General features: G+C 44.2%; 1 protein-coding gene across 2 annotated transcripts in view; it reads left to right on the top strand.

Moving 5' to 3' along the window:
- The first annotated feature begins 3,893 nt into the window (after positions 1-3,893).
- Positions 3,894-25,590, top strand: part of LOC128692826 (phosphatidylinositol 4-kinase beta fwd) — a 652,994-nt gene continuing 631,297 nt past the window's right edge. The window contains exon 1 of one of the 2 annotated variants that reach the window (XM_070092189.1): positions 3,894-4,361. The gene's annotated coding sequence lies outside the window, so the exon portion shown is untranslated. Of the gene's footprint in view, positions 4,362-19,395; positions 19,685-25,590 lie in introns of those variants that run through there. The other variant, XM_070092187.1, reaches the window with a different exon arrangement.

Below are 25,590 nucleotides of genomic sequence, written 5' to 3'. Positions count from 1 at the left end.
ATTTAGCCTAATGGCTAAAGCTCACGCTTCACATTAAAGTAGAAACATTGGGCGTGTTTCTTTACATCGGTTATCTTTGTTCACCCATCAGTAAAATGGGTACCTGGGTATTAGTCGACTGTTGTGGGTCGCATCTCGAGGAAGATTAACCCAAGTTGGCAGAAATGCTCTGCATAACCAAGTCTATAATAGTTGTATCATGTTCTTGTAGAAGTAAAGATTATTATTATTATTATTATTATTATTATTATTATTATTATTATTATTATTATTATTATTATTATTATTATTATTATTATTATTATTAAGATAAAGCTAGAGGAGGATAAAAAGGAGACAAAACGGCTTTAAGAAATTTGCAAGGGTTATCCCCGGAACAAGAATGTGGAAATAACCACTACGATGATAATAACTTGGAAGCTGCTGGGAAGGACTGGGATAAAGCTGAAGGAATTCAATAAATACATCATTTAAAAATGTTGAATATCCAGTAGAACAATTTAGTGAATCGCTAACAACGTTAGTCAATTGATCATGACACACTTCTTGAACTATAGTGCTATAAGCTCACATAGACTTTCCTTTATCAGATTTGATCTCCATGAGAGATGGACTAAGTAGGAAGTCACTCAGTAGTAATGAGAATGCCACTCGTAGTCAACCCTTTCTTTAATAAATGTCCTGAACTTCACGTGTCTTTCTCCACGACAGATATATCAGCATGAAACAATAAATATTTCTTCCTCAGATCTAGCCATAAATACTGGTGTCTGACAAGACAGCTGGTGTCTCACAAGACAGCTGGTGTCTGACAAGACAGCTGGTGTCTGACAAGACAGCTGGTGTCTGACAAGACAGCTGGTGTCTGACAAGACAGCTGGTGTCTGACAAGACAGCTGGTGTCTGACAAGACAGCTGGTGTCTGACAAGACAGCTGGTGTCTGACAAGACAGCTGGTGTCTGACAAGACAGCTGGTGTCTGACAAGACAGCTGGTGTCTGACAAGACAGCTGGTGTCTGACAAGACAGCTGGTGTCTGACAAGACAGCTGGTGTCTGACAAGACAGCTGGTGTCTGACAAGACAGCTGGTGTCTGACAAGACAGCTGGTGTCTGACAAGACAGCTGGTGTCTGACAAGACAGCTGGTGTCTGACAAGACAGCTGGTGTCTGACAAGACAGCTGGTGTCTGACAAGACAGCTGGTGTCTGACAAGACAGCTGGTGTCTGACAAGACAGCTGGTGTCTGACAAGACAGCTGGTGTCTGACAAGACAGCTGGTGTCTGACAAGACAGCTGGTGTCTGACAAGACAGCTGGTGTCTGACAAGACAGCTGGTGTCTGACAAGACAGCTGGTGTCTGACAAGACAGCTGGTGTCTGACAAGACAGCTGGTGTCTGACAAGACAGCTGGCTTCTGACAAGACAGCTGGTGTCTGACAAGACAGCTGGCTTCTGACAAGACAGCTGGCTTCTGACAAGACAGCTGGTGTCTGACAAGACAGCAGGTATCTGACAAGACAGCTGGTGTCTGACAAGACAGCAGGTATCTGACAAGACAGCTGGTGTCTGACAAGACAGCTAGGGTCTAACAAGACAGCTGGTGTCTGACAAGACAGCTGGTGTCTGACAAGACAGCAGGTATCTGACAAGACAGCTGGTGTCTGACAAGACAGCAGGTATCTGACAAGACAGCTGGTGTCTGACAAGACAGCTAGGGTCTAACAAGACAGCTGGTGTCTGACAAGACAGCTGGTGTCTGACAAGACAGCTGGTGTCTGACAAGACAGCTGGTGTCTGACAAGACAGCTGGCTTCTGACAAGACAGCTGGCTTCTGACAAGGCATCTGGTGTCTCACAAGACAGCTGGTGTCTGACAAGACAGCTGGTGTCTGACAAGACAGCTGGTTTCTGACAAGACATCTGATGTCTGACAAGACAGCTGGTGTCTGACAAGACATCTGGTGCCTGACAAGACAGCTGGTGTCTGACAAGACATCTGGTGCCTGACAAGACAGCTGGTGTCTGACAAGACATCTGGTGCCTGACAAGACAGCTATTGTCTGACAAGACATCTGGTGCCTGACAAGACAGCTGGTGTCTGACAAGACATCTGGTGCCTGACAAGACAGTTGGTGTCTGACAAGACAGCTGGTGTCTGACAAGACAGCAGGTATCTGACAAGACAGCTGGTGTCTGACAAGACAGCTAGGGTCTAACAAGACAGCTGGTGTCTGACAAGACAGCTGGTGTCTGACAAGACAGCTGGTGTCTGACAAGACAGCTGGTGTCTGACAAGACAGCTGGCTTCTGACAAGACAGCTGGCTTCTGACAAGGCATCTGGTGTCTGACAAGACAGCTGGTGTCTGACAAGACAGCTGGTGTCTGACAAGACAGCTGGTTTCTGACAAGACATCTGATGTCTGACAAGACAGCTGGTGTCTGACAAGACATCTGGTGCCTGACAAGACAGCTGGTGTCTGACAAGACATCTGGTGCCTGACAAGACAGCTGGTGTCTGACAAGACAGCTGGTGTCTGACAAGACAGCTGGTGTCTGACAAGACAGCTGGCTTCTGACAAGACAGCAGGTATCTGACAAGACAGCTGGTGTCTGACAAGACAGCTAGGGTCTAACAAGACAGCTGGTGTCTGACAAGACAGCTGGTGTCTGACAAGACAGCTGGTGTCTGACAAGACAGCTGGTGTCTGACAAGACAGCTGGCTTCTGACAAGACAGCTGTCTTCTGACAAGGCATCTGGTGTCTGACAAGACAGCTGGTGTCTGACAAGACAGCTGGTGTCTGACAAGACAGCTGGTTTCTGACAAGACATCTGATGTCTGACAAGACACCTGGTGTCTGACAAGACATCTGGTGCCTGACAAGACAGCTGGTGTCTGACAAGACATCTGGTGCCTGACAAGACAGCTGGTGTCTGACAAGACATCTGGTGCCTGACAAGACAGCTATTGTCTGACAAGACATCTGGTGCCTGACAAGACAGCTGGTGTCTGACAAGACATCTGGTGCCTGACAAGACAGCTGGTGTCTGACAAGACAGCTGGTGTCTGACAAGACAGCAGGTATCTGACAAGACAGCTGGTGTCTGACAAGACAGCTAGGGTCTAACAAGACAGCTGGTGTCTGACAAGACATCTTGTGCCTGACAAGACAGCTGGTTTCTAACAAGACATCTGATGTCTGGCAAGACAGCTGGTGTCTGACGAGACATCTGGTGCCTGACAAGACAGCTGGTGTCTGACAAGACATCTGGTGCCTGACAAGACAGCTGGTGTCTGACAAGACATCTGGTGCCTGAGAAGACAGCTATTGTTTGACAAGACATCTGGTGCCTGACAAGACAGCTGGTGTCTCACAAGGCAGCTGGTGCCTCACAAGACAGCTGGTGCCTCACAAGACAGCTGGTGTCTCACAAGACAGCTGGTGCCTCACAAGACAGCTGGTGTCTCACAAGACAGCTGGTGCCTCACAAGACAGCTGGTGTCTCACAAGACAGCTGGTGCCTCACAAGACAGCTGGTGCCTCACAAGACAGCTGGTGCCTCACAAGACAGCTGGTGCCTCACAAGACAGCTGGTGCCTCACAAGACAGCTGGTGCCTCACAAGACAGCTGGTGCCTCACAAGACAGCTCTTTTCATTCTCCCGTATATTAATGACCAACAACTCAGACCAGTGCTATTTACAGTTGATTTGTTTATTATTAAGTAGCTGTACCTCTTAGATGCTATAATATAAGCTTCATGTACCTCCATGAGTAGTGGAAAAATTATAAATATCTTATCGCATTCTATCTAATCTCACGTAAAACAAGTGATAAGACAGTGATTGGTTAATGAGAGAGGTTCATTGTGAGTGTAGAGGCAGTGTTGCACACCTCTGTATTATATACACCAGCGCTTATACTTCCCTCTTGATTTAATGTTCGTTAAATTCAATATGTTCATCAATTACTGAGCGAAAGTTTAATAGTATAGCTGATAGTCAGATATAAGATACTTGTTGTCAGCAGCATTCAGTATCATCAAATGTAGTGCCATCATTCCCACAGTGCCATTATCTGTACAGTGACATCGTCTTCGTTTACCTGGAGTTTACTTGGAGAGAGTTTCGGGGTCAGCGCCCCCGCGGCTCGGTCTGAGACCAGGCCTCGTAGCGCCATCTGCACAGCTCCATCACCTACACAGCTTCATCACCTACACAGCGCCATCACCTACACAGCGCCATCACCTACACAGCGCCATCACCTACACAGCGCCATCACTGGTTCAGTGTCAGCAAAGTGTATATGACTAGCGGTATCTGAGTACCACAACATGACCTGTGTCAGCTGGAAGTCTGGTGAGTGTAAACATTGACACAATTACAGTATCAGTACTAGTGGCTGACCTTAATGGAGTCTTCAGTTCCATCAAACCGAGTCATTGTTCACCTTCCGAGTTCCTTGATCCAAGGAATTAGATCTACCTTTCTTTAGAACGGTATCATCACATTCCCAGGTGTTGTATGACCCCTGCAGGTTCAGCACTTCCTCGTGAAAGTAATAATAATAATAATAATAATAGTAATAATAATAATAATAATAATAATAAAGATAATAATAACAATAAAATAATAATAAAAATAATAAGTATACAGCATATTTTGAGTCGATAGATGTGCTATGTGACTCCATACAAACCATTATTGTAGCGCTGTGTGTATGACCGTACAATAACTGATGAAGACATATATATATATATATATATATATATATATATATATATATATATATATATATATATATATATATATAAATATAATGTGTGTGTGTGTGTATCAGAACTAGCAAGACCTCACTGAAGATATCTAATCTATATAACACCGTTACAACAAGAACTAAGGTTTTGCCTCACACACACACACACACACACACACACACACACACAGTGTGAAGAGGCGGGGCCAGGAGCTCGGACTCGACCCCCACAACCTCAACTAGGTGAGTACAACTAGGTGAGTACACACACACACACATAGGCCTAGTGTCTAATCGACATGGGCCTAGGACAAAATGGTAACTAACACACACTTACATCATGTACGTTTGTTTTCCTCTCATACTACATCATACAGGATGGTTGTCTCAATACTGTGTAATGATAAGTGTTGACCTGGTCTGAGAGACTTGAGAAAGGCGATGATGGTTGTGTCCACTATGATGGGTTCAATACTGCGTCACCTTCAAATGTTCCCTTCCAGCAGGGACGGAATTATATTTACATGGGGAAACTTCCCTTCCAGCAGGGACGGAATTATATTTACATGGGGAAACTTCCCTTCCAGCAGGGGCGGAATTATATTTACATGGGGAAACTTCCCTTCCAGCAGGGATGGAATTATATTTACATGGGGAAACTTCCCTTCCAGCAGGGACGGAATTATATTTACATGGGGAAACTTCCCTTCCAGCAGGGGCGGAATTATATTTACATGGGGAAACTTCCCTTCCAGCAGGGGCGGAATTATATTTACATGGGGAAACTTCCCTTCCAGCAGGGACGGAATTATATTTAGATGGGGAAACTTCCCTTCCAGCAGGGGCGGAATTATATTTACATGGGGAAACTTCCCTTCCAGCAGGGACGGAATTATATTTAGATGGGGAAACTTCCCTTCCAGCAGGAACGGAATTATATTTAGATGAGGAAACTTCCCTTCCAGCAGGGACGGAAATGTATTTACATGAGGAAACTAACATTCTGGATGACATATCAAGAACATATTTAGCAAACAGAATGAGAACATCATCATCATTATCATCATTATCATCATCATCATCATCATCATCATCATCATCATCATCATCATCATCATCATCATCATCATCATCATCATCATCATCATAATCATCATCATCATCATCATCATCATCATCATCATGTAAAAATGGCCAAAATAAAATTTAATAACATGCAAGTAAGTAAGTAAGTAAGTTTATTCAGGTATACACGAATACAGTTACATAGAATTATCATACATAGCAGCATATGTGTAGAGAACCTGGGATAACCCAAAAAAGTCAGACAGAGTGACTTATTTCCACTGGGGTCCTTTTACCTTATTATTATAATATAAAGGTTATAATATTTTCTTATTATTCTACAATGAAGATAACATCTTATTATCATACTAAAAAGATTATCTACTACACGAGGGTCATTAAGACTATCTACAATACGAGGGTCATTACTAGGAATAAGGTAAAATTTACACGTATGTTAGCTAAAAAATAGAAAATCATTCCCCTCCCTTTCTGTAGCTACATTCATCAGACACCTTTTGGCACTCTTCTTGAACTGGTTCATGCTATGACTGGCTTTGACATGTGCGGGCAGTCTGTTCCATTCCTTTATTGCTGTACAATAAAAGGTGTTTGACAGGTAATCCATCAGATTAATAAGGGAGGTGTCGGTTGAGTAGGATCTTCTAAAGCCCGACTGATAGCTATGGAGAATGCTGTTGTCATTAAGGTACTTAACTACTTGAGAATACACCGCCTTCTCCAGAATTTTAGATATTATACTGAGTATACTAACAGGCCTATAGTTGCTTACATCAGACCTATTATTTTTCTTGAAGACAGGAGTAACTCTGGCCTCCTTGAACCCCTCCGGTACGGTATTAGTGGTGATTGATAGATTTATTATGTGAGCAATAGGGATTGACAGTTCAGAAGCACCATCTTTTAGGAACTTAGACGGGATGTTATCAGGGCCTGTGCTCTTAGTTGGGTTTAACCTGCTTAGTTCTTTTTGAATGAAGTCATGAGATACACTTACTAGTTGACAACTGTTTGGGGTTACCCCTTTATTGGTATAGTATGTTTGAAACTTATCAGAGTCTGTGTTAAAGGTATTTGATGCAGCTGGTAGTTTACTTACTAGTGTTGATGCAACAGATGTGTAGTAGGAATTAAAGCAATTTGCCACCTTAGATGTTTCGTGGCATACCTCATTATCGATAGTGAGTACTATGTTTGACCTATCTACTGGCTTATGGCTATACCCCAACTGTTTTAGTTGTTGCCAGAACTTTCTGGGGTTATGCTTATACTCTTCAATTTTTGAGCAATAGTGCTTTGCCTTTGCTCCTTTTATAAGTCTCTGTACTCTGTTCCTCACCCTTTGGAATTCATTTAGTGCTGCAATATCCTGTCTGTTTGCTTTAAATCTTTTTAGCAGCTGGTCTCTGAATTTCATATTATCTAATATCTCAGTAGTCATCCAGGGTTCAGTTCTTCGTTTAATCCTAACCTCTTTAACTGGTGCAATATTATCAAGGATGGTAGTGAACATTGTTTTGAATTTTTCCCAGGCATCTTTTACGTCCGTGCAACTTGTTATCTCTGTCCAGTCACAATTGTGTAGCCTATTTACCAGTGTTTCTTTACTGTAGTTTCTAGTTGACCTCATTTTTATTGTCCTGTGTAGGCCTATCCTATCCCTAGTGATTTTCCTTGTGCAGTAAATGATGAAATGATCACTAAGACCTGTGGTAATGACGCCTGACTGACTAATGTTCTCAGTGCGGTTACAAAGTATGTGGTCAATTAGGGTGGCTGAGAACTGTGTGATCCGGGTTGGTGTATTAATTAGTTGAGTGTAGCTATTTAATCCTAGAATTTGCTTATACCTTTTGCATAGCCCGTTATTTTGCTGCTGAAAACAGATATTGAAGTCGCCCAGTATTATTGTCTCACAATTGTTTTCAACTCCGGACAAGACTCTGGAAAAGTCTTCTAAGAACTGGTCCTGGGTAGGAGGGCGGTAACTAGTTCCCACTAAGATGGGTTTGGTCTTGGGAAGCAGCACTTCAAACCATAGAATCTCCAGTTTATTGTTATTTAAATCAGGTCTTGGGTTGTAAGCTAAGTCATTTCTAATGTAGGCACATACTCCACCACCCTTTCTGTTCCTATCTAAGCGTTTTATATTGTAACCTTCTATTTTGACCTCGTCGTCAGTCACCGTATCATCCAACCAAGATTCAGAGATGGTTATAACTGCCGCCCTAATTTTGTTAGCTAGAATCCTAATCTCTGCCAATTTAGGAAGAAGTGATCTTGCATTGACATGAATAAAGTGAAGGCCTGTTTTCATAAAACAATCATAATCATCAATATATGGCAATGGGTCATTTGTATTAAAATTAGGTAAATCAATGTCATCACTGCTAAAGGGTAACTGTGCCAAAGTGCATTTGTTATACACAAAATGAATTCTGGCACCGTTGCTATAATTGTACATACATACACTGTAACAATATATTGTTGGACAAGCAATGTAAGCATGTCAGTCTGAAGCCGTATAGTGGACGCAGCAGTTATTCAATAAGCTAAAGAAGGACCTAGTGTCTATACAGTGTATGCGTACTTATAATGCTACTTATAATATCAGTTATATTTAACCTAAATAAAAATGATCTTATCAGACATATCCTCTAATCGGTGATCCGTATCTCATCTTACTAAACTGTGTCTATCCGTATATCTTGCTGTCTATTGTTTCCTTAAATTAACCTTTGCTTTATAGAAGAGAGGAATCCATAGTCTCGTTTATCCAGCCTTAATACACACCCACCCACAAACTTTCCCCTCCCTCACACACACACTCAAAACAGGCCACACACACACACACACACACACACACACACACACACACACACACACACACACACACACACACACACACACACACACACACACACACACAAATTAACCCAAATCAAACCACACTCTGCACTCTCAGGCCTCACCCCTCCTCCCCAGCACAAACCCCACCTGCATAGAAGCCTCCCACTGTGACATGCCAGGTCTCCCACTCCCCCTACCCTTCCAAACCCCTCATAATACAATAGTGGAAAAGAAGCTGAAGGTTTTGTACACCAGCGCAGACAGAATAACAAATAAATGTGAGGGGTGACACAAAAGAATCGTGGAGACATCCCAGACATAATAGCACTCACAGAAACCAAGCTTACAGGAATGATAATAGATGCGATCTTTCCAACCGGATATCAGATCATGTGGAAAGATAGAAGGAACAGAAGAGGTGGAGGAGTTGCCCTGCTCATCAAAAACCAGTGGAGTTTTGAGGAGATGGAAAGAGTGGACAGAATGGAAGCAAGGGACTACATAGTAGGAATGCTTCATACCAGGAGGCCAAGATAAGAGTATGATGAGAACAATAGGGCAATGGTAGATACACTAGTTGAGGTTGCCAGAACAGCCAATGTGGGCAGGGCAAAGTTACTAGTTGTGGGTGATTTCAATCACAAGGAAATTGACTGAGAAAACCTGATGCCACATGGGGGACCAGAAACGTGGAGGGCCAAGATGATGGAGATGGTACCGGAAAATTTCATGCATCAACGTGTTAGGGAAACTACCAGAGAGAGAGAGGAGGTTGAACCAACAAGACTTGACCCATATTCACCTTGAGTGGTTCAGACATTGAGGACATCACATAGTTAGTTTAGTTTAATATGTTTATTATGCACCCCATACCCATCCTGTGGGCGGTAGTCAAAAGATTACAGAGGTACATAATTGGTCCAGGGACTGGACTCCAAAGTTTTGATAGCTGAGCAAGTTACAGAGGTAATGAACTCACAATTTACAAAGGTAATGAACTCACAATTTACAAAGGTAATGAACTCACAATTTACAAAGGTAATGAACTCCAGGTAAGTCTGGTCACAATCATGACAAGTTACAAAGGTATTTACAGATTACAGAGGTACGTAATGGGTCCAGGGACATCACATATGAAAGGCCTTTTTGTGGTAGTTATCACGTGGTCCTGAGCTTCGAATACACTGTAGAGCTTAAAGTACAGAGGGAAGTAGTATGAGTATGATATGAGAAGACAAACTATAAAAGAGGCGATTACACAGGTATAAGGAACTTCCGCATGAGGTACAGAGGGAAAGAGAACTGGTGGGTAAAACAGTAAATGAAATGATGGAATATATGACCACAAAATGCAAAGAGACGGAGGAGAGGTTCATACCTAAGAGCAACAGAATCAATGGGATCAATCATAATGAGCCTTTGGTTCACCCAAAGATGTAGAGAGACCTAAACTAAGTGTGCTAGAGAATGTAAAATGTATAGGAGACAAAGGGCCCAGGGAAACAGAGATTAGCCAAAGAGCCAAAAATGAATATGCATGGATAAGGAGGGAGGCCCAGCGGCAATACGAGAATGACATAGCATCGAAAGCTAAATCTGTCCCAAAGCTGTTGTACAGCCACATCAGAAGAAAAACAACAGTCAAGGACCAGGTAATCAGGCTGAAGAAGGAAGGAAGGGAGATCACAAGACACGACAAAGAAGTATGTGCAGAGATTTAAGGAAGTGTTTTCAGTTGAGACAGAATGGACTGGACTACAGTAGACTGGAGTGGTAGGGCACACCAACAAGTGCTGGACACACTACACAAAACCGAGGAAAAGATGAAGAGGCTGCTAAGTGAGCTAGATACCTCAAAGGCAGTGGGATCAGACAACATCTTTCCATGGGTCCTGAGAGAGGGAGCAGAGGCACTGTGTGTGCCACTAGCAACAATCTTCAACACATCTATCGAAACAGGGGAACTACCTGAGGTGTGAAGGAGAGCAAATGTAGTCCTAATCCATGAAAAAGAAGACAAACAGGTAGCATTAAACTACAGACCAGTGTCACTGACATGTATAGTATGCAAAGTCATGGAGAATTTTTTCAGGAAAAAACTGATGGAGCACCTAAAAAGGAATGAGCTTATACACGATAACCAGCATGGTTTCAGGGAAGGGAAATCCTGTGTCACAGACGTATTGGAGTTTTACGACAAGGTGAGAGAAGTAAGGCAGGAGAAAGAGGAATGGGTAGACTGCATTTTCTTGGATTGTAAGAAGGCTTTCGACACAGTTTAACACAAGAGATTAATTAGTACACAAGCCAGAGGAGCAGGCAGGAATAACAAGAAAGGCACTGCAATGAATCAGAGAATACCTGACAGGAAGGAAACAACGAGTGATAGTACATGAAGAGGTATCAGAATGGGCGACTGTGATGAGCGGGGTTCCACAGGGGTCAGTAGTAGGGATGGTGCTTTTTCTGGCATATGTGAATGACATGACAGATGGAATAGATTCAGAGGTGTTCCTGTTTACCTACACTGTGAAGCTAATGTGGAGAATTCAAGTGGATGAGGATCAGGAAACTACAAAGGGAACTAGACAGGCTGCAAGCCTGGTACAACAACTGGCTCCTGGAGTTTAACCCCACTAAGGGCATAATCATGAAGATTGGAGAATGTCGAAGAAGACTGTGGACAGAGGACAGACTAGGGGGGCCAAAGACTCAAAGAAAAGGATCTTGGAGTGAGTATATTACCGAGCACATCTCCTGAGGTGTGCATCAGTCAAATAACTACTGCCGCATATGGGTGCCTGGCAAACCTAAAAATAGCGTTTCAACACCTTAGCAAATGAATCATTCAAGACTCTGTACATCTTGTACGTCAGGCCCATGTTGAAGTATGCAGCACCAGTATGGAACCCGCACTTGGTCAAGCATGTCACGAAATTAGAGAAAGTGCAAAGATTTCCAACAAGACAAGTCCCTTAGCTAAGAGGTATATCCTACGAGGAGAGGTTAAGGGAAATCGACCTGCCGACAATGGAGGACAGGAGGGATAAGGGAGACATGATAACAACATATCAAATCCCGCGAGGAATTTACAGGGTGGACAAAGATAAGATGTTCCAGAGATGGGACACATCAACAAGGGGTCACAATTGAAAGTTGAAGACTCAGATGACTCAGAGGGATGTTAGGAAGTATTTCTTCAGCCACAGATTTGTCAAGAAGCGGAATAGTCTGGAAAGTGATGTAGTGGAGGCAGGAGCCATACATAGTTTTAAGATGAGGTATGATAAAGCTCGTGGAGCAGGAAGAAAGAGAACATAGTAGCAACCAGTAAAGAGGCGGGGCCAGGAGCTATGACTCGACTCTTGCAACCACGATTAGGTGAGTACACACACACACACATACCGAGCTATGACTCGACCCCTGCAACCACAAATGGGTGAGTACTGGTTGTGGGTGACTTCAATCACAAAGAAATTGACAAGGAAAACCTGGAGCCACATGGTGGCCCAGAAACGTGGAGGGCTAAGATGATCGAGGTGGTGCTGGAAAACCTCATGTACCAACACATTAGGGATACTACCAGAGAAAGAGGAGAGGAAGAACCAGCAAGACTGGACCTAGTATTCACATTGAGCAATGCAGATATTGAGGATATCACATACGAAAGGCCCCTCGGAGATAGCAATCACGTGGTTCTGAGTTTTGAATAATAGTGGAGTTACAAGTGGAGAGGGAAGCAGGAAGGACAGGGCGAATGAAACCAAACTACAAAAGAGGGGACTACACAGGCATGAGGAACTTCCTGTATGCAGTTCAGTGGGACAGAGAACTGGCAGGGAAATCAATAAATGAGATGATGGAATATGTGACAACAATTTGCAAGGTAGAAGAGGAGAAGTTTGTACCCAAGGGCAACAGACATAATGAGAAAGTCAGGACGAGCCCTTGGTTCACCAAGAGGTGTAGAGAAGCCAAAACCAAATGCAGTAGAGAATGGAAGAAGTATAGGAGGCATAGGACCAAAGAGAATAAGGAGAGTAGTCGAAGAGCCAGAAGCAAATATAAACAGGTAAAGAGGGAGGCCCAGTGACAATTCGAAAATGACATAGCAGTGAAAACCAAGTCTGACCCAAAGCTGTTGTACACTGTACAGCCACATCAGAAAAAAAATACCAGGTAATCAGGCTGAAGAAACATATGCAACAGTTAGGTATTTTTATTTCGAAACGTTTCGCCTACACAGTAGGCTTCTTCAGTCGAGTACAGAAAAGTTGATAGAAGCAGAAGAGACTTGAAGACGATGTAATCAGTCCATCACCCTTAAAGTTTTGAGGTGGTCAGTCCCTCAGTCTGGAGAAGATCATTGTTCCGTAGTCTGAAACAATATGGAGTTGAAGTAAAAAAGCAAGCAAACAAGTTTAGGTAAGATCCCAATGGGATGAGCGGGGAAGACGGGACAGATGAAGAATAGCTCTGGAGAGGAGTGTTCTTAGTCAGAGAAATAGAGCCAGGGCTTAACCCAGCAGCTAAGGCGATCATGGGGCAGACTTGAGAACAGGAATAGCAGGGACTGTTGCATTGAACTTGTGGTAGTTGAAATCTTGAATCTTGAGTAGCTGGCAGCAGGCTAGGTCACATCAGAGGGTAGAACACATATGGGAGTTATAGGAGTAAATGGTATGAGTGTCTTTTTCCACAGTTATAGGAGTAACTGAGGAGGCAGGTTAGCAATGGAGCCATTTTCGAACTTTTTGAAGCTGCTTCTAGATAGGTGGTATAATTTAGCCTTGTTGCTGAAGGTGAAACGTAGAGGCTTGATGAACTCAAGAACTTGGGTGAGTGTGAAGTGAAGCGGTGATTCACATGCATACTTGACTGTTCCAGCACCGAGGCTTTTGTAGAGTTCAGTACAGGTCATGGTGTCAGTATTTGAAGGAGAAGTGTAAAAGGTAAGGTTTTCCCATGAGGGTTTACTGGAGTCGTCGTTATCTTCCTCTTCTGGAGTGAATTCACTGGGAGAATCTACAGTGGTGGTAGCAGGTGACTGAGGGTCGACAGGAGCAGCTGTGAGGTGTAATGGTTGTGTAACAGCAGGCTGGGAGAGGTGGGAGACGGTGGCTGAGGCAACTTGATCAACGTTGTCAGCGGTGGAAGTGATTATAGAAGTTACAGGAGCAGTTGCTTGGGCAGTAGACAGGTCTGCAGGTGCAGTAAAGTTCAGGGCGTTGGGAAGGATCTTGAGGATGTCTGCTGAAGGTGTGGAGTCCGGAAAATTGAAGGCAGGCATGTTGTTCAGACGGAATAGTTCGTTAATAGTGGTGTTGAAAGTGCCGGGGTTTGCTTACCTTTTACACTTCTCCTTCGAACTCTACAAAAGCCTCGGTGCTGGAACAGTCAAGTATGCATGTGAATCACCGCTTCACTTCACACTCACCCAAGTTCTTGAGTTCATCAAGCCTCTACGTTTCACCTTCAGCAACAAGGCTAAATTATACCACCTATCTAGAAGCAGCTTCAAAAAGTTCGAAAATGGCTCCATTGCTAACCTGCCTCCTCAGTTACTCCTATAACTGTGGAAAAAGACACTCATACCATTTACTCCTATAACTCCCATATGTGTTCTACCCTCTGATGTGACCTAGCCTGCTGCCAGCTACTCAAGATTCAAGACTTCAACTACCACAAGTTCAATGCAACAGTCCCTGCTATTCCTGTTCTCAAGTCTGCCCCATGATCGCCTTAGCTGCTGGGTTAAGCCCTGGCTCTATTTCTCTGACTAAGAACACTCCTCTCCAGAGCTATTCTTCATCTGTCCCGTCTTCCCCGCTCATCCCATTGGGATCTTACCTAAACTTGTTTGCTTGCTTTTTTACTTCAACTCCATATTGTTTCAGACTACGGAACAATGATCTTCTCCAGACTGAGGGACTGACCACCTCAAAACTTTAAGGGTGATGGACTGATTACATCGTCTTCAAGTCTCTTCTGCTTCTATCAACTTTTCTGTACTCGACTGAAGAAGCCTACTGTGTAGGCGAAACGTTTCGAAATAAAGATACCTAACTGTTGCTAACAACCTGTCGGTATTTTATACCATTTTAATGTTCAGGCTGAAGAAGGAAGGAGGGGAGCTCACAAGAAATGATCGAGAAATATGTGAGGATCTCAACATGAGATTTAAAGTATTCACACTGGAGACAGAATGGACCCCAGAAATACAGAGTGGTGGGGTACTCCTTCAAGTGCTGGACACAATACACACAACCGAGGAGGAGGTACAGAGGCTGTTAAGCGAACTAGATACTACCTCAAAGGTCAGATAACATCTCTCCGTGGATCCTGAGAGAGGGAGCAGAGGCACTTTATGTACCATTAGCAACAATCTTCAACACGTCTATCGAAACAGGGCGACTACTTGAGGTATGAAAAACAGAAAATGAAGTCCCAATTTTTAAAAAAGGAGACAGCCATTCAGCATTAAACTACAGACCAGTATCATTGACATTCATAATATGCAAAGTCATGGAGAAGTTTATCAGGAGAAGAGTGGTGAGCACCTAGAAAGGAATGAGCTTATCTGCGACAACCAGCATGGATTCAGGGACGGGAAATCCTGTGTCACAAACCTCCTGGGGTTCTATGACAAAGTGACAGTAGTAAGACAAAAGAGAAAGGTGTGAGTAGATTGCATTTTCTTGGGCTGAGAAAAGGCTTTTGATACAGTTCCACACAAGAGATTAGGTGACAGGATAGTAGAAAGAGATGAAGGAGCAAACAAGACTTTTGTGGAAGTGTTCTCAAGTAACCGGGAGGTGCAGGAGAGGATAAGGAGAGCAGCAAAGGAACTGCTCAAATCAGATACAGACTTTTGGAAAGAAAGGAAGTGGTAGGAGGAGCGGTAGAGGTCCCTGATTAGCCATGGGCTTCCGAAGGCTGAAGGGAGAACTCATGATATGGATGGCAGAGGAGCGAGAGATTCAGACTGTCATTAAATTGACAGGTGGGGGAGGGGCAGAAGTGAAGCAGATGACAAATTTTCTGAGACTCGGAAAGTACTTGATGGAAAAAATGCACCCAGCCAAACTGACCCTCAAAAAGAAATGGCACGAGACAGGATTATGAAACAGAAATCATGGTTAAAACAGTACGTACCTCAATCAAGACAATAGTGAAAGAAAGGGAACAATTAAGGGAGAAAATACAGAGACGCCAATGGCGGGAACGAGAGCCAGAGAGTGCACTGACAGGTGTAAGAACAGCCTCCAGAGGAATGCCATGCACACTCCCACATATATCCCTCTTCATGCACTAGCCCCTATCCTACTCAAACACAATAACCCAAAAAGACGCTATAACTTATCTCCCCCCACCCATCCTTTCTACACTTATAGTCCTCACCCCTTACTAGGCAAAAACCTTCCTCACAACTGTCCCTCACCACAACTCCCAATTCCCACCTTCTCCTACACCCCAACCTCCCCATCCACCCTTATCTACATCCATGATTCTGATCTCTTCCAGTGCAAGAAACCCATCATCAACTACCCTTCACTCCAACCCCAACCCCTACCACCCCATCCCACACCTAACCCATGTGCAAGGATCAAGAAATCAGGAACTCGAGAACTGGACGGCACTAGCAGAAAGAAAACTGAAAGTTTAGTATACAAATGCTGATGTAATAACAAATAAGAGTGAAGAATGAACAATAAGAGAGGACATGTGGCACAGAGCTCTCGTTTATGTTAAATGAAGAAAAAAAAAAGAGAAAACGAAAGTACGAAATCAGAATGATCAACGAAAGATTGAAGATTTGATGGCGATATTGGAAAATGGAAGCGAGACAAACAGAATATGTGAGTTTAAAGAGTAGTATCAAATTCAGAGAGGAAGCTAACGCCATTGTAAACTTTGCTTTCTAGAGCACAAACAAGAAACTTAAAATTGAGGAGAAAATCCAATCCGGGGGGATCTTGCAGCTTCGATCCAGTCTATTTTATTGATGACCACACAAAGGAAGAACAAGAAAAGGTAGAAAGTGAGACATACCATAGGATAAAAAAAAACAAAGGAATAAAACAAAGAACAGGCCAATTGCCTCAGAAAATGAGATTCAACGGGACGAAGGAACCCAGGAAATGTTCCAGAGTTCCATATAAATTACTTGGTGATTATATCTCCAGAAACAATTATCCAGCTTGCCTAGAAAATAGTGAGATAGATGAATTGGAGTGTGGTACGTGAATACAGATGGAATAACCATCTACGTTCTGCTTTTACAGAAACAAATATCCCAAGAATAATCATAGGTGCGGTATTCCCACTGAGGTTTTCGATAGCAATACCTGTGACCAGGCCTTATAGTGGATCAGGGCCTGATCAACCAGGCTGTTACTGTTAGCCGCATGCAACCCAACGTACGTACCACATCCCGGCTGGTCAGGTACTAACATTAGGTGCCTGTCCAGTGTCTACTTGAAGACAGCCAGGGGTCTGTTGGCAGTCCCCCTTATGTACGCTGGAAGGCAGTTGAACAGTCTTGGGCCTCTGACACTTATTGTGTTATCTCTTATTGTGCTAGTGGCGCCCCTGCTTTTCACTGGGGGGATGTTGCATCGTCTGCGAGTCTTTTGCTTTTGTAGGGAGTGATTTTCGTGTGCAAGTTTGGTACTAATCTCTTTAGGATTTTCCAAGTGTATGTAATCATGTATCTCTCCCGCCTGTATTCTAGGGAGTACAGGTTGAGGAACTTCAAGCGTTCCCAGTAACTGAGGTGGTTTATCGCAGTTATGTATGCCGTGAAGGTTCTCTGTACATTTTCTAGGTCAGCAATTTCACCTGCCTTGAAAGGTGCTATTAGTGTGTAGCAATATTCCAGTCTAGATAGAACAAGTGACCTGAAGATTGTCATCATGGGCTTGGCATCTCTGCTTCTGAAGGTTCTCATTATCCAACCTGTCGACAATTTTTCTAGCAGATGCGACTGATACAATTTTATGGTCCTTGAAGGTCAGATCCTCTGACATTATTACTCCCAGGTCTTTGACATTAGTTTTTCGCTCTATTGTGTTGTTGGAATTTGTTTTATAATCTGATGAAGTTTTAATTTCCTCGCATTTTCCATATCGGAGTAATTGAAATTTCTCATCATTGAGCTTCATATTTTTTTCTGCAGCACATTTAAAGATTTGGTTGATGTCCACCTGGAGTCTTGTAGTATCTTCAATGGAGGACACTGTCATGCAGATTCGGGTGTCATCTGCAAAGGAAGATACGACGTTGTGGCTTATATCCCTGTCTATGTCAGATATAAGGATAAGGAACAAGATGGGAGCGAGTACTGTGCCTGGTGGAACAGAGCTTTTTACCATAGCCGCCTCAGACTGTACTCAGTTGACTACTACTCTTTGTGTTCTATTTGTTAGGAAATTATAGATCCATCTACCAACTTTTCCTGTTATTCTGTTATCGCGTATTTTGTGCGCTATTACACCATGGTCACACTTGTCAAAAGATTTTGCAAAGTCTGTGTATATTACATTTGCATTCTGTTTGTCTTCTAGTGCATCCACGACCTTGTAGTGGTCCAGTAGTTGAGACAGACAGGAGCGACCTGCTCTAAACCCATACTGCCCTGGGTTGTGCAATTGATGGGTATCTAGATGGGTGGTGATCTTGCATCTTAGGACCCTTTCAAAGATTTTTATGATGTGTGATTTTAGCGCTATCGGTCTGTAGTTCTTTGCTGTTGCTTTACTGCCCCCTTTGTGGAGTGGGGCTATGTGTGTTGTTTTTAGTAACTGTGGGACAATCCCTGTGTCCATGTTTCTCTCCATAGGATGTTAAAAGCACGTGACAGGGTCTTCTTGCCCCCTGTCACATGAGTCTAGGCCAGGGGCAGAGTGCATGGGCATGCCATTTATCCCCTTTTCGAAGCCATTTGGCGTCAGGATAATATCAGATAGGTGTGTGTCTACCAAATTTTGTGTCTCATAAAAAATTAATTTAGGTCTTCGACTCTCAGTCTGGTTAGCGGCTCGCTAAAAACAGAGTTATATTGTATGTTGGTGATGACTGCTCAACCATTTACTCATTACTTCAAGCTTATAAGTGCTTCAACCTCATTGTTTTAAAATTAGCTATATTGTATTACTTCATATTGTAAATTGTTTTAACTTGTTCTAAATTGTAATACTGTACTTTTTATAACTATATTATTCTATACTGAACTTCTCTACTAGACTTACTAAAGCCATCTAACATTACCTAATAAAATACTCAATTATCTTGTACTCATTGTAACTCATCTAATCACCTGATGAACTGTTATTGTCTTATTAATCTTAAGTTCATTTTTAAGTTTGCCTGAAATGCTCCAAATACAAAGGAGTTTTTGGCATGTACACCCAAGTATCATATTCCTTTGTACAACCATGTATCATGTCAACATAAACATTATTATTATTATTATTATTATTATTATTATTATTATACTTAGTTAATCCGTGATTTAGAAAGTTTGAACTCTGCCTGAGAGCATCTGCTAATAGAGAAAACATCACATATAGTTGATATTTTCCTGATAATTACCTATCACGACAAAAGGAAAAATACAAAAATTACTTGAGTATCATGAAACTTATCATCTGTATAAACAATAATATGTAGAGAGGAAATATACAGCAGTTGCTGATTGATTTTCATAGATGGCGGCAGTGTCGTGTTGTTGTGAGTGAGTGTAGCAGTGTGCCACCCTCACTCAGTGTAGCAGTGTGCCACCCTCACTCAGTGTAACAATGTCCCGTTCTTACTCAGTGTAGCTGCCAGGTGTTGTATCAGCTACAGTGTAGCTGGTGTGTGTCACTATCAGTGTAGCAGTGTGCCGCCCTCCCTCAGTGTAGCTACCAGGTGTTGTGTCGCCCTCAGTGTAGGTGTTTTGTGTGGTGGTGTCCTACCCTGACACCACACTGTCTTCTTCATGGTCCAGGTGAGTGTCTGAGTGCAGTATAACACTGTCGTAGGTGAGTGAGTGCAGTATAACACTGTCTTAGGTGAGAGTGCAGTATAACACTGTCTTAGGTGAGTGCAGTATAACACTGTCTTAGGTGAGTGCAGTATAACACTGTCTTAGGTGAGTGAGTGCAGTATAACACTGTCTTAGGTGAGAGTGCAGTATAACACTGTCTTAGGTGAGTGTGTGCAGTATAACACTGTCTTAGGTGAGTGAGTGCAGTATAACACTGTCTTAGGTGAGAGTGCAGTATAACACTGTCTTAGGTGAGTGAGTGCAGTATAACACTGTCTTAGGTGAGTGAGTGCAGTATAACACTGTCTTAGGTGAGTGCAGTATAACACTGTCTTAGGTGAGTGCAGTATAACACTGTCTTAGGTGAGTGAGTGCAGTATAACACTGTCTTAGGTGAGAGTGCAGTATAACACTGTCTTAGGTGAGTGCAGTATAACACTGTCTTAGGTGAGTGCAGTATAACACTGTCTTAGGTGAGTGAGTGCAGTATAACACTGTCATAGGTGAGAGTGCAGTATAACACTGTCTTAGGTGAGTGAGTGCAGTATAACACTGTCTTAGGTGAGTGAGTGCAGTATAACACTGTCTTAGGTGAGAGTGCAGTATAACACTGTCTTAGGTGAGTGAGTGCAGTATAACACTGTCTTAGGTGAGTGCAGTATAACACTGTCTTAGGTGAGTGCAGTATAACTGTCTTAGGTGAGTGCAGTATAACACTGTCTTAGGTGAGTGCAGTATAACACTGTCTTAGGTGAGTGCAGTATAACACTGTCTTAGGTGAGTGAGTGCAGTATAACACTGTCTTAGGTGAGTGAGTGCAGTATAACACTGTCTTAGGTGAGAGTGCAGTATAACACTGTCTTAGGTGAGTGTGTGCAGTATAACACTGTCTTAGGTGAGTGAGTGCAGTATAACAGTCTTAGGTGAGTGCAGTATAACACTGTCTTAGGTGAGTGCAGTATAACACTGTCTTAGGTGAGTGCAGTATAACACTGTCTTAGGTGAGTGCAGTATAACACTGTCTTAGGTGAGTGCAGTATAACACTGTCTTAGGTGAGTGAGTGCAGTATAACACTGTCTTAGGTGAGTGCAGTATAACACTGTCTTAGGTGAGAGTGCAGTATAACACTGTCTTAGGTGAGAGTGCAGTATAACACTGTCTTAGGTGAGTGAGTGCAGTATAACACTGTCTTAGGTGAGTGAGTGCAGTATAACACTGTCTTAGGTGAGTGAGTGCAGTATAACACTGTCTTAGGTGAGTGAGTGCAGTATAACACTGTCTTAGGTGAGTGAGTGCAGTATAACACTGTCTTAGGTGAGTGTCTGAGTGCAGTATAACACTGTCTTAGGTGAGTGCAGTGTAACACTTAGGTGAGTGCAGTATAACACTGTCTTAGGTGAGTGAGTGCAGTATAACACTGTCTTATGCGAGTGAGTGCAGTATAACACTGTCTTATGTGAGTGTCTGAGCGCAGTATAACACTGTCTTAGGTGAGTGCAGTGTAACACTTAGTTGAGTGCAGTGTAACACTGTCTTAGGTGAGTGCAGTATAACACTGTCTTAGGTGAGCGCAGTATAACACTGTCTTAGGTGAGTGCAGTGTAACACTGTCTTAGGTGAGTGCAGTATAACACTGTCTTAGGTGAGTGCAGTATAACACTTTCTTAGGTGTCTGAGTGCAGTATAACACTGTCTTAGGTGAGTGTCTGAGCGCAGTATAACACTATGTGTATATCACTATCTTAGGTGAGTGAGTGCAGTATAACACTATCCTAGACGAGTGTATGCAGTGTAACACTGTCTCAGGTGAGTGCCTGCAGTGTAACACTGTCCCAAGTGAGTGCCTGCAGTGTAACACTGTCCCAGGTGAGTGCCTGCAGTGTAACACTGTCCCAGGTGAGTGCCTGCAGTGTAACACTGTCCCAGGTGAGTGCCTGCAGTGTAACACTGTCCCAGGTGAGTGCCCGCCTGCAGTGTAACACTGTCCCAGGTGAGTGCCTGCCTGCAGTGTAACACTGTCCCAGGTGAGTGCCTGCCTGCAGTGTAACACTGTCCCAGGTGAGTGCCTGCCTGCAGTGTAACACTGTCCCAGGTGAGTGCCTGCCTGCAGTGTAACAGTGTCCCAGGTGAGTGCCTGCCTGCAGTGTAACACTGTCTCAGGTGAGTGCCTGCAGTGTAGCACTGTCCCAGGTGAGTGCCTGCAGTGTAACACTGTCCCAGGTGAGTGCCTGCAGTTTAACACTGTCCCAGGTGAGTGCCTGCAGTGTAACACTGTCCCAGGTGAGTGCCTGCAGTGTAACACTGTCCCAGGTGAGTGCCTGCCTGCAGTGTAATACTGTCCCAGGTGAGTGTCTGCAGTGTAACACTGTCCCAGGTGAGTGCCTGCAGTGTAACACTGTCCCGGGTGAGTGCCTACAGTGTAACACTGTCCCAGGTGAGTGCCTGCAGTATAACACTGTCCCAGGTGAGTGCCTGCAGTGCACCACTGTCCCAAGTGAGTGCCTGAAGTGTAACACTGTCCCAGGTGAGTACCTGAAGTGTAACACTGTCCCAGGTGAGTACCTGAAGTGTGACACTGTCCCAGGTGAGTGCCTGCCTGCAGTGTAACACTGTCCCAGGTGAGTGCCTGCAGTGTAACACTGTCCCAGGTGAGTGCCTGAAGTGTAACACTGTTCCAGGTGAGTGCCTGAAGTGTAACACTGTACCAGGTGAGTGCCTGCAATGTAACACTGTCCCAGGTGAGTGCCTGCCTCCAGTGTAACACTGTCCCAGGTGAGTGCCTGCCTGCAGTGTAACACTGTCCCAGGTGAGTGCCTGCCTGCAGTGTAACACTGTCCCAGGTGAGTGCCTGCCTGCAGTGTAACACTGTCCCAGGTGAGTGCCTGCCTGCAGTGTAACACTGTCCCAGGTGAGTGCCTGCAGTGTAACACTGTCCCAGGTGAGTGCCTGCAGTGTAACACTGTCCCAGGTGAGTGCCTGCAGTGTAACACTGTCCCAGGTGAGTGCCTGCCTGCAGTGTAACACTGTCCCAGGTGAGTGCCTGCCTGCAGTGTAACACTGTCCCAGGTGAGTGCCTGCCTGGAGTGTAACACTGTTCCAGGTTAGTGTCTGCCTGCAGTATAATACTGTCCCAGGTGAGTGCCTGCAGTATAACACTGTCCCAGTTGAGTGTCTGCCTGCAGTATAACACTGTCCCAGGTGAGTATCTGCCTGTAGTATAACACTGTCCCATGTGTCTGCCTGCAGTATAACACTGTCCTGGATGTTTGCCTTCTGTATAATACTCTGTTAGATGAGTGTTTGCAATATAAAACTGTGACAGGTGGGTGTGCAGTATAGCACTGGCTTAGGTGAGTGTCTGCAATAAAACACTGTGATAGTTGAGTGTCTGGAGTGTAATACTGTCGCAGGTGTCTCCCTGCAGAATAGCACTGTGACAAGTGAGTGTCTGCCTGCAGTATAGCACTGTCCCAGGTGTCTGCAGTATAACACTGTCCAAGGTGTTTGCCTCATGTATAACACTGTCTTATGTGAGTGCAGTATAATGCATTGACAGGTGAGCGTGCCTGCAGTGTAACACTGTGACAGGTGTCTGCTTGAAATGTAACGCTGTGACAGGTGAGTGTCTGCTTGCAGGGTAATACTGTGACAGATGAGTGCCTTCAGTATAACAGTGACAGAGGCGAGTGTCTGCCTGGAGTAAAACAGTTACAGGTGAGTGAGTGCCTGCAGTATAACACTGTCCCAGGTTAGTGTCTGCCTGCAGTATAACACTGACCCTGGTTAGTGTCTGCCTGCAGTATAACACTGTCCCAGGTCAGTGTCTGCCTGCAGTATAACACTGTCCCAGGTTAGCGTCTGCCTGCAGTATAACACTGCCCCAGGTTAGTGTCTGCCTGCAGTATAACACTGTCCCAGGTTAGTGTCTGCCTGCAGTATAACACTGTCCCAGGTTAGTGTCTGCCTGCAGTATAACACTGTCCCAGGTTAGTGTCTGCCTGCAGTATAACACTGTCCCAGGTTAGTGTCTGCCTGCAGTATAACACTGTCCCAGGTTAGTGTCTGCCTGCAGTATAACACTGTCCCAGGTTAGTGTCTGCCTGCAGTATAACACTGTCCCAGGTTATTGTCTGCCTGCAGTATAACACTGTCCCTGGTTAGTGTCTGCCTGCAGTATAACACTGACCCTGGTTAGTGTCTGCCTGCAGTATAACACTCTCCCTGGTTAGTGTCTGCCTGCAGTATAACACTGACCCGGGTTAGTGTCTGCCTGCAGTATAACACTGACCCAGGTTAGTGTCTGCCTGCAGTATAACCCTGACCCAGGTTAGTGTCTGCCTGCAGTATAACACTGTCCCTGGTTAGTGTCTAGATCTAGTTCATTACCTTTGTAACTTGCTCAGCTATCAAAACTTTGGAGTCCAGTCCCTGGACCAATTATGTACCTCTGTAATCTTTTGACTACCGCCCACAGGATGGGTATGGGGTGCATAATAATCATATCAAACTAACTAAAACTAACTGGTTAGTGTCTGCCTGCAGTATAACACTGACCCAGGTTAGTGTCTGCCTGCAGTATAACACTGACCCTGGTTAGTGTCTGCCTGCAGTATAACACTGTCCCAGGTTAGTGTCTGCCTGCAGTATAACACTGTCCCAGGTTAGTGTTTGCCTGCAGTATAACACTGTCCCAGGTTATTGTCTGCCTGCAGTATAACACTGTCCCAGGTTAGTGTCTGCCTGCAGTATAACACTGTCCCAGGTTAGTGTCTGCCTGCAGTATAACACTGTCCCAGGTTAGTGTCTGCCTGCAGTATAACACTGTCCCAGGTTAGTGTCTGCCTGCAGTATAACACTGTCCCAGGTTAGTGTCTGCCTGCAGTATAACACTGTCCCAGGTTAGTGTCTGCCTGCAGTATAACACTGTCCCAGGTTAGTGTCTGCCTGCAGTATAACACTGTCCCAGGTTAGTGTCTGCCTGCAGTATAACACTGTCCCAGGTTAGTGTCTGCCTGCAGTATAACACTGTCCCAGGTTAGTGTCTGCCTGCAGTATAACACTGTCCCAGGTTAGTGTCTGCCTGCAGTATAACACTGTCCCAGGTTAGTGTCTGCCTGCAGTATAACACTGTTCCAGTTGATAGTTGCGACAGAACCCACATGCACAACACCAGACACAAACATCTCTATGACATTCCCCGTGTCAGACTAAACCTTTACAAAAATTCAATGTATGTCAAAGGCCCTAAAATCTGGAACACCCTACCTGAAAATTCTAAAACTGCAGACACATTCATCACCTTCAAAACTACCATCAGAAAACATCTTATCTCCCTGATACACCCTGTCAACTAATTACACGAATACCACCTGGTGGTTAACACTTACTCACCCATGTGACCATAAACAGAAATATCAATCTCAATCTCAAAATAATGAATCTTAACTAGTCATAAGTTGGCCTGTGATACTCCAATACTGAAACTATGTATAGTGCCAAAACAAAAGCATTCACATTGCTAAACTCACAAACTAGTATTTAGTCACTTAGCCATCCCCCCAATGAAAAGCAGGGGTGTCACTAGCACGTTAAGAGACCATACAATAAGTGTCAGGGGCCCGAGACTGTTCAACTGCCTCCCAGCACACATAAGGGGGATTACCAACAGACCCCTGGCAGTCTTCAAGCTGGCACTGGACAAGCACCTAAAGTCGGTTCCTGATCAGCCGGGCTGTGGCTCGTACGTTGGTTTACGTGCAGCCAGCAGCAACAGCCTGGTTGATCAGGCTCTGATCCACGAGGAGGCCTGGTCACAGACCGGGCCGCGGGGGCGTTGACCCCCGGAACTCTTTCCAGGTAAACTCCA

The sequence above is a fragment of the Cherax quadricarinatus genome, chromosome 38 (assembly GCF_038502225.1).
Source record: "Cherax quadricarinatus isolate ZL_2023a chromosome 38, ASM3850222v1, whole genome shotgun sequence".
Taxonomy (NCBI): Eukaryota; Metazoa; Arthropoda; class Malacostraca; order Decapoda; family Parastacidae; genus Cherax; species Cherax quadricarinatus.
This window is presented reverse-complemented; position numbering and strand designations above follow the sequence as displayed.